Genomic DNA, 13,994 nt, shown 5'->3' with positions numbered 1-13,994 from the left:
TTGGGCAGCACACAGGCAGCCCCAGGGCAGTCACGCATGCCTGGACTAAGCTTGGCCCTGCTGTGCTGCTGTTCAGGCTGCTGGGGACACAACACACTCCAGCCAAGGCATATCCTGATGACTGGGTGAGTTGAAACAATGTCCTCCAGCACCCATAGCACAGGCAGTGCATAGCCGTGGCATGGGGTCTTCAACCTCAGCCATCTCCAACACCATCTCCAGCACCATCCCCTCAACCTGCTCATGTGTGCTCCTGTCCTCCTTGTGAGATCTGTCCCTTGTCCATCTCCTCCTCTGCTGGGGTCAGGACAGACCAACCCTTGCCCAGAGAAGCTGTGGAGTCTCCTCCTTGGAGATCTCAAAAAACTGCTTGGAGATGGTCCTGAACAACCTGCTCTAGATGTTTGAGCAGAGAGGTTGGAGCATATGGCCTCCAGAGGTCCCTTCCAACCTCAGCCATCCTGTGATTCTGTGAAAATGAGCTTTTCCCTTCAACTCACCCCAAATTTACAGTCTTGGCATGCTCAGCCCAATGCAGCCCAAGCAGGCTTTACCCAGGTCATTACCTGCACCAGAGTGGCTCTGGCATACCATGCACAACCTCACTTTCCCACTCATTTTCCGTGAACACAACTGGAGCCCTGGCACTGCAGCCAAAGCAAAGCCTTGTAAAACAAGGCTCCTCGTAAATGTCAGCCAGTTACCTCCGTGGCTATAAATTGTCTTCTTACGGGAGTTTCATCTTGTAAGTAATGTTATGCAAAATATTGCTTCTTATAGGTATATTACTCAGTGAGAGAGATTTCCTCTATGAACTCTGAATTAAGCAGCTGTCAGCACTGTCATGTAGGTGCAGGGAACCACAGGCTGTGCTGGACTTCCACCAAGGAGCACCATGGGTAAAGCTCTGAGCAGCCAGAGCTTCTGTCTCTCCCTCTCTGCCTCACCCCTTTGCTGTCAGGTATCTGCAGCATCCCTAAGATGGGGAGAGTGCATCGATATTGCAGTTTTAACATGAGTTTACCCAAGGCAAGAAATAAAGCTGGGACTTTCTCATGGCAGTAACGCACCATGGCAGGAGCACAGTCCAGAGCTCATGTGCTGTACTTGAGCGGTTACACAAATGTGGAAATGAGGAAAAAAATAAAGCAAAAAGATGCAAAAGGGAAAATTTTCTTAGATGTTTAACTTTGTGCTTTAGTATTTCAGGAAAATACTTGCTTGGGAACTTCTCTTGTTCTCCACACTTTCCCAACCCAGAGTTTCGTCTCCTCTTAGTGCTTCTGCTGCTTCAAGAAATCCCAAATGCAACCAGCTGGTAACATGAAGTATCTAAATAAAGTGAAGCTCTGAAATGCAGCACAGATGATTGACAAATTGCAAGCAGAGCATTTCATAAGCATCACTTGCAGAAATGGGGGAGGGAAGGGAGGGAAACAATGCTGCTTCCATGTCAGCTTGCCCCCAGCACTTCTGTCCATCAGCAAAGTCCTTGGTGGCTCTCAAAGACCATGGTAATTTTTACAGTTTGACTTGAAGTGTGTGAGGACACAGCAAAGTGCATACTTTAATTCTTTAGTGGCACTTTGCTTCTGTGCCTCTCAGCAGTTTGAAGGTTTATGTTACTAGCTAATGACCCCAACTGGTGGCCTGCAGACCATTTCCACCCAGGTTTTCCTACATGAGAGATGGTGAAGAGATGCTCCAGGAGCTGGGGAGGATGCACCACCTGCTACACAGCCTTGGGGGGAGAAGGAGACGCAGCACCAGTCCCTGCTCCCAGCCTCAGGCACCTCCACAGATAGTGAAGGAGCCTGTGGTTTTGGAAACGGAGGCTCCAAGTTCTATCTTGGTTGATCCTTTGATGCTCAAAACCCTTGTCATTTACATGGCTGATCTCTGATACAGCATTTTCTTTTGTAGGCAGGATGCCCAGCCACTGGGCTATTTCATTTCCCAACTGAAATAAATGATGCTTTCCAAAAGAAGAGAAAAGAAATGGAGACGGCAGAAGACAGACTTCCTAGCAGCTATAAACTAAACCATGATGGTCCTTCCCTCCCTCCTCTCTGCTTTATTATTCTGCCAGGTGCCTGAAGCCCACGCGGTGTGCTTTTTGCCATCGTCAGAACAATACAAACTCGAGCAGTTTGTCAGAGCAAGAAAGGGGAATGTTTCAAAGCACAGCAAGAAGGAACTGTTTCAGCACAGCCTGTCTGCATGGAAAATGGTGCCTCTGATGCTTTGTAAATCTGCTGCTCTGAGGTACCTGCTGCACTGCGATGAGGCTGTGGCTGCCTCTTGTGGGACAAGGCCAGGAACTCCTTCTGCTCCTCTGTGTAATGAGAGGGGAAACCAACAGCAGAGCCCTTTAGATGGGAACATGGGAACAAGAGGTCACTAAAGGTGAGCTGAGCAGCATGAGGAGGGAGGCTACAAGGAGTGAATTGAGGTTCTCCACTCCCGTGCTCTTTCTCTGAGAAAGATGGGGGCAACTGAAAGCTGAGAGGCACAAAGGCATGGCTTTCCCTTCGACATGGCAAAGTAAAATCTCAAGAAAGGGAGAAGAAGCAGTGGCTGGGCAGAGCTGTTAATGGTAGGCAAGGACACTTGGTGCGAAGGGAAGTGGTCAGGTTTGCTCCAGATCATGTCCTGTGAGCTCAGCACTGAGTTTTCCTGCATTAACACAGCCTTCCAGTTCCCTTCTGGAGGCAAAGAGCCCTCTAACCTAACTGCAGAAAGGAAAAAGTCAGGTGTCTAATCCACCCTGACAGTCTTGATACCCTTGATGCTCAAACCAGAGCGATGCACCCTGGGCAGGACAACTGATCCTGCTGCATCCTAAACCTGGTTTTCCCATACCTGAAGCTGGGCTCTAGCGCTCAGCCCGGGAAAGCTCTCCAACACAGGATACTACATCCACCCCCCAAATTTCTGATGCTTCTCGAGAAGTGTGAAGGGGTGGGACTGTGCTACAAACCCTGCACTAACCATATGGCAGAGAGCAGCATCCTTCGTGTGTGAAGAGGGGCCACATGCATTTCATGGGCCAGACTTATCACGAAGTCGGATGGGAATTATGTGCCAAAACACATAACAGATTTTTTTATTTTTTTCCCCCCAAACTGCTCAGTACGTCACATTCTTCTGAAAATCTGCTGTTACTTTTAGTGCCTGCACATGCAGCGTGACCCCCGAGTGCTTGAAGAACTCCACGCTCGCGCTTTTAAAAATCTCTGTCATTTATGTAAAAACTGGGGATAATGCATCTCCACTGCACAGACACAGATGGTGCTTGCAAGGCACGTGGAGATCTGCAGCAGTGTGTTTGTGTGGATGGGGTGCTGGAGGAGCGCTCAGGAGAGCTGATCGGACACAAGGCATGGGTGCAGGTCTGCACCATGAGTCCTGCACCTGCAGGATGGGAGAAACACTGCTGACCTCCTTTGTAAGACACTTGGAGAGGTGTCTGTGACAACAAGATTTGACGTGTGCACTTGTTCGCTCTGAATATGCTACCAAATGCAAGTATTTTGCCTTGTTACTTGTGGGATCTTCTGGATCCTGGATGCCTTTCTCAAGAAAAGGAGGTTTTAGTTACCTTTGTCACGAACAGCAGACTTTAAATCTCATTTGGAGGCTCCTACCCAAATATTTACATGACGGGTTTCCTAGGAAAGATGGGCTGGCAGCTGTTTTGCACTGCTGCACGAACCACTCTGGCGACTTCCCTCCTCTCTATTCATCTTTGCTGTAGCTCCAAACGCTGTCTCGGAGCATCCTACAAACCGTCTGCAGCGCAGCCCCAAAACCCACACCGCACTCTGCTAATCCCTGTGCTCGTGTCATCTTGTCACTAAATTACCAGCAACCGTCCGCACAACTGCTGCAGCCACCACGAACAGCAGAGGCGACGGGAGGAGACGGCTCCAAAGGGAACCTTTCCCTTTCAAAATGAAAAAAAGAAAAAATCCTCTTGGTGAAAGTACCGTCGCACTAAATAACTCCGAGGCACCAAATGCAAATGCTATTTACAGTGGCAGTTCTATAAATACCCGTGGCACGTTTCATTAGCCGGTGACTGCAGGAATAAAGAGGGTACGGTGTATTCTTCCATGACTCAAATCAGAAATTATAATTGGAGGCAGGATATTTCCTAAATGCTCGCCACATGTAGAGGTGGCAATTACTGTGCTGAACACACAAAAACCGGTGTCACTTTGCCTGTCGGTTGGACAGACCCGCTGAAAGGAGATAGAGAGAGATGACAGCCCGCTGATTAAAATAAACTATTAGATTAAACGCCCTGCTCCCACTTGACCACTTCTCACTGCCTTCCATCCTGGCAGCTCCTCTGCTGGTGAGGAGGGAGAGGGAGAAAGTGATGTGTTGTGGGTTGGTGTGTGCACATAGATGTATTTTGCGTTGTCAAATTGGGGCTGGTCTTGCCCGTGGCTCTGTCACACTGACCAGCATGGCCCCTTTGGTCATCTCCTGTCCTTACCCTCACATTTTAACGTGGAAGAAAGGAGCATCTTTGCAGCTCTGTTCACGCCTGCTTGCTTTCCAGGTCCAAAGCCCTCCCGTACACTCGTTTCCCTGCTCTTCCCTCTACCAGAAAGATCCAAATTGCTGCAGGCTTATTTCCACCCAAACCTCGGTGGATGGAGGCTCTGAGGATGGGGAGGCATCCAGGAGAAACTTGAAGCAGAGGGACTGCCACGCAGTCCGAATGTGGTCCTCATTTCTACTACTCATTTCCACGAATCTTTCCTAAGCCTATAGCAGGAAGCCTGGTCTGCAATTTCTCTTTTCAAGAGGGAGAAAAGTGATTTTAATTTGGCAGAAAGCTTCTGGCGTAGGCTGCCTTCTAAAATATGACAAGGCAGAAGGACAAATGCTTCTCACTACAATGCGCCGAAACCCAACACAGAGCACTGCTGCCATCCACATTGGTTCCTGTGATGGTTTCTTCTTGGAAAGGCTACTTAGTGCCCTGGAGCACGAGAGGCCAGTTGTAAGCCAGATGCTTTTTCCTTAGGAAGGAGACCCAGCCATAACTTCAGAGGTTTGCAATCTTTTAGCAGAATTTCTGTAGGAGAACTAAGATGTCACATTTTCAACAAAATGGGAGCAACTCGGTAGCAAATAGAGCTTTGGACCCTGAAGCACAGGCCAAGGAGAGATCTTGTAGATGTGGATAGCGGTGATGTGAGTAGCGGCAGCGCTGTTGGTGATGCATAACCTGGCACCAGCTACTAAAGCAGTGTGGGTTTCCCTGGTATGGAAGTGCTCCACATCTCTGTGAAATACACACGTGGCAAGCAGCTGGATGAAGGGCCAGAAAATGATATTTTCTGCCAGCAATGAGGCAGCATCTCCTTCAGGTTCTGTAGGACCAGAGGAATGTATCGCAAGCAAGACCTTTGGCTTTCCCTGCAAGCATCTTTATCCCACCCCTTGAAAAACCCATGACCATACCCCACAAATTAGGGAAAGGAGATGAAATTTCTGAAAACATGGTTGCATCTGCAGCTCTTAAAACCTCTCCAGCCCTTCAGAAGGGAAGAGCTGCTGTTCTTTTGAGGAACTTGACGTTACCCAAGGGGACCCAGTGTGAGCAGGATGTGTTTGAGAGGGGCAACCTCAAACGTTGCAATCATTTCTGCAAACACATAGCAAAGGAGAAAGAAAACAACATCAGTAATTAGGCAGAAAGAGTCCTCCTCAAGAAGGAGGGATGGTGGGTATGTTGGGATGGGCTTGGTGTGACCCACCAACTGTGCAAGTGCCATCGGGGAGCGATGGGATGAACGTTAAGGAGAGCTGCAGACTGGGTGACCTGGCGACTTCCCTGCTTTGTCCTGAGAGTTGACAAAAGAGTTCCTGGCCTGCCCAGGGGCTCTGAGCTTCCTGAGGGCTTCAGGCAGTGTTTTCCAGCTCCCAGCTCCCCCCCGGGACATCCGCACAGGTTGTTTCTCATGCCGCCTGCAAACAGCCATCAGCAAAAACGCTCTGATTCAGCAAGGCACAGAGCGGCGCACATAAATCCCTTTTATTTCAGTGTGACATAAGCAAGTGTTTAAGTGGCTTACTGTATCCGAGCTGAAATGAAAAACCGTTTCCTACGGTCCTTAAGTCCATTTACAACGTCAAGCAATAACTCTCAGGCGAACTTTAAAGCCGGGAATGCCGCTTCTTAACCTCAAAACACTCGGTGCTTGAGCCGTGTAGTTAGAATTAAATCTAATTCCAACGCCGCGTCTTAAAGTGAGCAGGGCAGTACCCAGCAGACGCCTAAATCACCGCTCCGAGAGCGGCTGGCCACAGAGGTCTGCTCTCAGCTATATCCTGCGATAAGAAAGCCCTTTCCTGGCCAGGCTGGCTTCCTCACTGGAGTGAAGGTTGTGCTGTTTTATGTCACGTATTGTTTTGTTTCTTTAAAATAATACAGATCCCAATCTTCTCAGATGGAAAGGAAACCAGGACACCGCGCACCCTCTCTGCTTTCTGAAGCTGATGCAGAGGAGGGCATTCCCAACGCGTGCTGTTTTACCACGTTTGACTCTTTCTCCCACGTAACTCTTGCTGTTCCCTTTCTCGGCTAGAAAATAACAATTGGCAGCTTAAAAATATATCAGCTTCTGAGCCTTGCCCCCACTGCCTACAAGAGATCGTTGAGCTCTGGAGCTCCCATAGACCAGGGAGAGGTGACCCAGGGCTTTTAGTCTAGAGGATTCACTGGCCACAGATATCTTAAACCTTACATTTTGTAGCTCCTCCTGCATTCAGAAAAACTGTTCTGCTCCTGTCTTGATAAACCTTGTCTCAGCTGGCCCAATGCGGACACTTGCTTTGGGTCAATGTTTTTAGGTCAAGGACAGGCCAGAGCTCCTAAAGCTCTTGGGACAGCTCTATTGTACAAAAAAAAACTTTAAATGAGTCACGTGGCAAGCTGTTTGCACCCTGCATTGCAGAGCATCTTTAGGTGAGGTGAAACCACTTGGTCCACATGAAACCATTGCAGCCAGACAGTCCCATCCTTCGGGAAGTAATGGGCATGAGCTCAGACAACCCATGGCCTTATCCCCCCGTGCTGACCATGGGACATGCTATTCATCCCCACTCCAAAGTATTGCCCAAGGGCTGCAAAAGGGGATCAAAGTGTCAGTATCAGCAAAAAAATATATAGCAAAAAATAAGACCCCTCATGGCTATATTAATCAAGCTTGACGGGTAAAAAATATTCCTTGCTGCAAGTTTCCCAGTTAAAACTCCAGATAACCTGCACCTCATGTGATCTTCTCCTGGGCTAACTCAGCTCAGCTAAGCTGTACAACGAACGTCTTTATTCACAGAATCACAGGATCATCTGGGTTTGAAAAAGCCTTCAGGATCACTGAGTCCAATGATCAGCCTCACCTACCGAGTGCCGTCACTAAACCATGTCCCTTAGTGCCACCACCTTATAAATACCTCCAGGGATGGGGACTCCACCGCTTCCCTGGGCAGCCCGTTTCAATACTTGGTCACTTTCTTATGAAGAAATTCTTCCCACTACTCATTCTAAATCCCCTGTTTTATTTTGTATTTCTTTTTCCTAGGGTAAAGTTATTCTCTAGATATAAGCACTTTAAGGTAACGAATGCTCTTTCACCCCATGCATGCACAGCATATACTGAAAGAGCTCCTGCTCTGCTTGCTATGCACAAAGGACATAGTATGGTCTAAGGGAAAAGGATCTAAATTAGTTGTCAGGGCTCTCCTCTACCAGTAATGGACTCTGCAGCCTTTTATAAGTCACACCAACCTCTCTTTGGGGACTCCTGGTCACCTTCTGGTTCACTCCCTGCTCCGTACTGCGGCAAGCACCATGAGTCATCAGCATAATAATGACTGTGCTGTACTAATGCACGTAGCAATCGATTATTACTATTTTTCCCAAAGATGTTAGAATGTCTGTTAAGCTCTCCTACATCTGACTTTTAATTCCTTGTAAGTATACATATATATATATTTTTGGTACAGCTTCGCACTTCAAACGTGGCATATTTTCAGCAAACTGTTCCAGATATCACTCATTTGTGCACGCAGACAGGGTGGTAATTACATGAGAGCATCCAAGTCTCCTGGGAAAACATTTGTAGGAGGCTTAGTTTAGTTATGGAAGAGAACAGGGAGATTTATTTGTTACTGAAACTTGTGAGATTTGCTGCAGAAAATATATATATATATAAAAAAATCAATGTAGGTTCATAGGAAGATGACCGAAGTGACCCAAGGCACTAGAAAGCAGTAGTATGCATGAAATATTTTTAAAGGACAAATTAAGATTTAAGGCTTAAAGTGTCCTTTTAGTGCTTATTGAGTCTCTTGTACTTACTGTATCAACCACTACTTCGAGGTGTGAGCGGTGATTGCCCGGATCAATCGAGCCAAGGCACTGGGCTGTGCATCACTCAGCTGTTCTGTAGCAGAGCGGGTCAATAGTCTGCACTAAACAGTGTTATATATAATACATAATGGAAAACACACTTGCAAAAGTCATTCCAGGCATGAAAAAAAAAATACTAATCTGTGCACATAATTGCCTTTTTTTTTTTTTTTTTTTTTTTTTCTTTCCTTTTTGCTTTGAATAACACTGTGAGAACTGATATGCTTCCAGTGCAAGACCATGTCACCAAGTCGTTTCCAGCCATGGCTACTCAGCAGCCTTGGCAAACAGCAGATTCTCCAAACCAGGGCTACAGAAAAGGGACGTCTCCCATGGACACGGGTGGGGGCATCTCCCCAAACAACTGGCTGGGTGCTGGGTCCATCCTGCCTTTCCCTGTCCTGATAGCTCCCAGCGCTGAGCTTGCTGAGGACCACTTTGGGCTCAAGCACCCCTAGGACACACTGCCTGCACTTTTACACTCCCATTCATCTTCTGAGTGATGCCAGGATTTTGCATCGCCTGTGTTGGGAATGCTCTGCCTGTTAATGCAGAAAAACTCTAGGGACAGAGGGCAAGAGTTAGAAATGGGTCCTTTCTGCATGAAGACACCCACGGAATAATAAATATGGTCATCCTGTAATCTATGAAAGAGAGGAACCAGGAATAAACCTCTCTACCTGAGCTTTTCTCCCAGGTGCCTCTGCCTTTTAAGAGCAGGGGAAGGATGCTCTGTTCTGGAAGAAAACACAGCAGCTCTTTAGTACTGTGCAGAATCGATGAAGAAGAGCTGAGATGAAGAGGGAACAGCCTGATGCAACGTCTGCAAACTCAGCGGCTGGACCCAATACCCCAGAGCCCAGCTCTCCAAGGATGTGATGCCTGTTTTGGAGCAGCTTTCTGCCGTGTAGGCAATTGGCAGTGCTGGCAAGGGGACACCAGGGAAGAGAGGACACCGCCCGGTACCTCTGCATTTACAAATCACCCCCAGATTCTCTCTTGGTGCCCCAAGAGCATTTCAGAAAGTGTCTCCTGGGGTGCAGTGCAGATTTTTTATTTATTTAAAATTTTCCACCCCACTTTTTAAGTCTTTCCAGTTCAGAGTAGCGAGAGGCTATGGAAATTGCCTTGGCAAGCTGTTTGTTTTCCAGTGTGTTTCTACCCTGTGCTGTGTGTGTGTGTGTGTGCGTGAGGCAGGCCCTGCATCTCATTAGGCATCCCCTAAATCATCCGTGTCCCCCTGAGAGCACATTTCACTGAGAAACGCCAGTGCCCGGGCTCTCCCACGGTACACAAACACACGTGGCAGCCACGTGCTGTGATGATGGGCACCTCCAAAAAACCCAGCGGACAACCAGGAGAGAGACCTTCCACGCAGAGAAAGGACAAAACCGAGTTTTAAATATGGGAAGAGCTCAATCCACATCCTCCTCCCTAGGAGGGGTGCAAATTTCAGCTGCAGATTTTGTGCTGGCTCTCGGAGCTGCTCATTTGGGGTGGTGGCTTTCCATCCTACATAAATTTCCTGGTGTGGAAGTAGCAGGGTCATTCTCCCGCAGCTCCCCCATCCACAAAGCAGTTGCTGGTGGCACCTGGTACAAAATATTTTGTCTCAGACGGACAGGATGCCAACAGTGCCGCGGTGTGTGTGGGGCGGCTGCAGCGGCGCTGGATCCCACGCGGTCAGGAAACCCAAACAAAGCCAGATTTATTTTGGTTGGGAGAGCTGGGAACTTCTAAGAAGGAAAAAAAAAATAATCCAGCCACAGAGCCCGAGCCTTGCAGGTTGGCAAGCCCAACAGCCATTGTTGAGACGTTGTGTGTTACACGTGGATGCGTACACACACAGGATTTCTGCTCGCCAAAATGGAAGTTTTGACCTCTTGCTTTTGGTTTGCAGCTTTCTAGGAGATTTTTAGTCATCCCTTTTAAACTGAGTTTAAGTAAAAAGGCTCATATCACCTCCCTTTTTGTGCCCGCAAGGACTTTTCCAGAGATTACTACACTGAGTCACATCACATCCCAACAGTGCAGACAGAGGGTGGAAAAGGCATTTTGCTACACATGCCACAAAGCAGGGACACAGTGGGAAAGATACCTGAACCAGGCTCTTCCGCTCCCTGTCTTGACAGGCAGCCTGTTGGAGCCAGGCATGGGCAGGGAAAAAACCTCCAGGCTCCCTTTGACCCATGAGCAGGTGGGCTGCAAAGGTGGCTTGGAACAGAGGGAGGCAAATCTTTGTTACTCATCCACACAGAAGTGCTTCCAGAAGCTTGGAGCTGATCGAAATTCTGGCTGGGACCTCCTCTCAGTATCTGACTGGAGAGGAAACCAGTAAAAGTCATTTTGGCCCCTTAATGGCATTCATCTCCCAGAAGCCAGGGACTCCAACTCACTCCACGGCTTTGGAAAATCATTTGTGGTTTTCTAGGAAACGGGACATACTGAGATTTATAGCGGTGCTGAGGATTAAGTTGTTAAAAACCTGGGAGAATGAGAAATAGCAAGGGGTGTTATCAGCTGCTGTTGTCCCCAAGGCCACACAGGACAATCTGCTGCTGACTTAGGGAGCTGAATCGCCTGAGAGAGGCCGGGGCAGCCTGGGCTTTGGAGCTGGAGGAGGCTGGAAAGCAATTCAGCTGCTGCTTAACCTGGCCAGAGTGTGCTGAGCAGGGGACACTGCTAAGCCCTAAACCTGGTTGGGATGGGATCAAAAACCTCCGACAGCCCTGTGGGACTCACACCTCCATCGCCCGACCCTTCCTTCTCCTTCACTCCCCTGCCAGGCTGGGTCTCCAGACTCCAGGCACTCCGCTGCTCCTCTCAAGTTCTCCCTAACACAACTTTTTTTCCCCACATCCATACCATGCAGTGGTGCTTTTGCTGTCCTTTAAGCCACACGCAGACCTTCTGCAGTTACTCAGCCCCTCAGCAACAGCAGCAACAAGGGGGATGTGTGTGACTGTGGTAACCTGTGGCTGTGTGGGATAAGACCCCATGACTTGGGATGTCTTTCCTGGGCTTATGACCACAGTAACAGCACCCAGCAGCTGTCTGAAGCCTGGATTTTGCTGGAATGTGTCATGATCCCTGCAGGAGATCCTCCTTGCACCATGCGATGCTGCAGTGCTGTACGGCCCCGAGCGACACAGCGCCGTGACCACGAGCATCACCAAATATTGCCTCGCACTGCCAGTGCAATAATCAGTGCAAATATACAACAGGACCTGCAAATATACAACAACAGGATTACCTGGCACTGTCTGCCAGGAGAAATGGGAAAATAAGGGCTCTCCCTGCTGCGGCACAAGACACATCCCTGCCTGACACCAGCGCTTGTGGCCCTGGATAAGGGGAGCCAAAGGCAAGAGCACCCCCACAGCCTGAGGACATCCCCCCAAGGCTTTCCTGCAGAACCAAACCCTGAAGCTGCTCTTGGGTTAAGGTTAAGGTTAGCACACACGCACACACAGAAACAGAGTTTGCTTTATCTGGCAGGGACAAACCCCAAACAACTCCCACGCACCGAGGCCAGTGCCTCAGCTGCTACAGATCAGCTTAAAACCTCCTTAAAATATTCCTTGGTGGGTATTTTTGGAAGTTAAGGGTAAGTTGTACCAGAAAGGTCAGCACAAGCAGGCAGGCTGGTGGACCGCTGCCTGGCCAGGGTCAGCATCGGGGTTCAAGGAGAAAGGGGCTCAGCGTGATAGTTGCAGCTCCACCAAGACCCCTTTGGTGCCTGGCAGGCAGGAAAAATGCCGCAGACACCCACACCAGTGATATCCCCCTCCATGCACGGACAGGAGATGCTCTTCAGAGCCTGGGGAGGGAGGCAGAGGGGGCGGATGGGGACACCCCGGTGTCCAGCAGCACAGTGCAGGGCTGAGATTTCAGCCGGGCTCCATAGAGCCACCGCGTGCGCTGTGCGGGCACCACACCCCCTTCCCGGCAGAAAGGGCGAGCGGGGCTGGGGTTTTGTTCAGGATGAGGCTGAAAAACCCCGAACCGAACCGATCAGCCGGGAGGAGGTCAGATTTCCCCGCGACCTGGCTTGCCTGGGGAGGAGATTTCCCTGCTCGCTCCCGCGTCTGCGTGCGCCGTGTGGCTAAACCGCTGCCAGGGCTATTATTAGAAACAATTGTCTCCCCTGCAAATTTTACATCGGGGCTGGAAACAACTTTTCTCATGCCCTCCCCGGCAGCCAGCGGGCTAACAATGCGGCCGAGAAAGCCTCCTTCGGCAGAGCATGTCTGTGAGGCGTGCGGATACACCCCACGGGCACCGCTCGCCAGCACGGCTATTTATTTATTTGTCTTCTCTCACCCTGGATCCACAGCAACTTTTCTGCCCCGATTTAGCCAAAGGTGCATGGGGGAAGGGAAAATCAAGCCGGGGGCTTAACCCCTTGGGAAGCTCCCCCCCCCCCCCCCCCCCACACACACAGCTCGGCATTAAACTTGCTGCAGCCATTTGGGAAGGGAAGGAGCAGTCCATCTTAGCGGGGACAAGCATCCAGACTGGGGGGGGGGGAATCACACATCAACCGTTCTGCCCCCCACCCTCTCCTTCCCTCTGGTGCAAAAATAAATAATAAAAATACACAACAAACCCACACCCAAAACCCGGTCGCCCAGCTCTCCTCCGTTACTCGCCCACCAAATTCAAGGCTGATTTTTATTTTATTTTATTTTATTTTATTCTATTTTTTTTTTGGAGGGGGGAGGAAAAAGGATTAGGAAATGAAGCGGCAGAGCAGAGCTGCCCACATTTCTCTCCGCTTCAGATAAATGGAGGGAGGGGGCGTGGAGCCACTCGCACACTGCGGCTGGGCTTCCCGGCGGGATGGAGGGGACCCTGGGGCCACCCCACTGCAGACAAAGACCCCGTTACCTTCTCCCTGTCCCTCGGTAGCTCCTCAGCTCCGCTCCGGGGGCGAGAGCATCCCGCTGCGGCAGTGTTGGAGGCCGCGGCGCTACCGCCTCGCATCCATCTCCCGCACCTCCTTGGCGTTTTGGCGGCCCTGCCACTCCTTTCTGCTGCCCTCCAGGGGGTCTTTGGCCTCCCTAGGAGTGGAGCGATGGGGAACCCATTCGCCCCATGCTCCTCTCTGCGATGCCGCAGCCCGTTTTCCCTTTCCTTTTCCCCGCTCGCTGGCCTCCGGCTCCCGGCTCCCGCACGGCCGCCGCCGCGCTGTGAGGTTGGAGCTGGAGAGAGAGAAGGAGGAGGAGGAGGGGGAGGAAGGAGGAGGAAGGCGGGAGGAGGGCAGCGAGCAGCAGTTGGCGCTGGGTCATGTGGAACAGATGAACCCGGCTCGGGCCTGCCGACATCTGGGCTCCCCCTCGCTTCGGGGAGGAGGAGGATGGCGGAATGAAGGGGTGCGAGGAGGAAGGGTGCAGGGGTGGGGGCATTCCCACCCCCCTCAAGTCGCCTAAAACCCATGCGTGAACACCTTATGATGATAGAGGGGGATGCTGCGAGCATCCACACAGCCCCGGCAGGGAGGAAGAGGAGGGTGAGGAAGGCAGCGAGGCGCGAGGGTGGCCACAGGGCTGGGGGCTTC

At 50.3% G+C, this 13,994-nt stretch overlaps 1 protein-coding gene across 1 annotated transcript in view; it reads right to left on the bottom strand.

Annotated features, from left to right (window-relative positions):
- FRMD4A (FERM domain containing 4A) overlaps positions 1-13,994 on the bottom strand; it is a 356,582-nt gene that overhangs the window by 119,113 nt on the left and 223,475 nt on the right. The window lies entirely within an intron of this gene.

This window comes from Aythya marila (genome assembly GCF_965140915.1).
Source record: "Aythya marila genome assembly, chromosome: 1".
Lineage (NCBI taxonomy): Eukaryota > Metazoa > Chordata > Aves > Anseriformes > Anatidae > Aythya > Aythya marila.
Note: the sequence above shows the minus strand (reverse complement) of the source record. Positions and strands in the feature narration are given on the sequence as shown.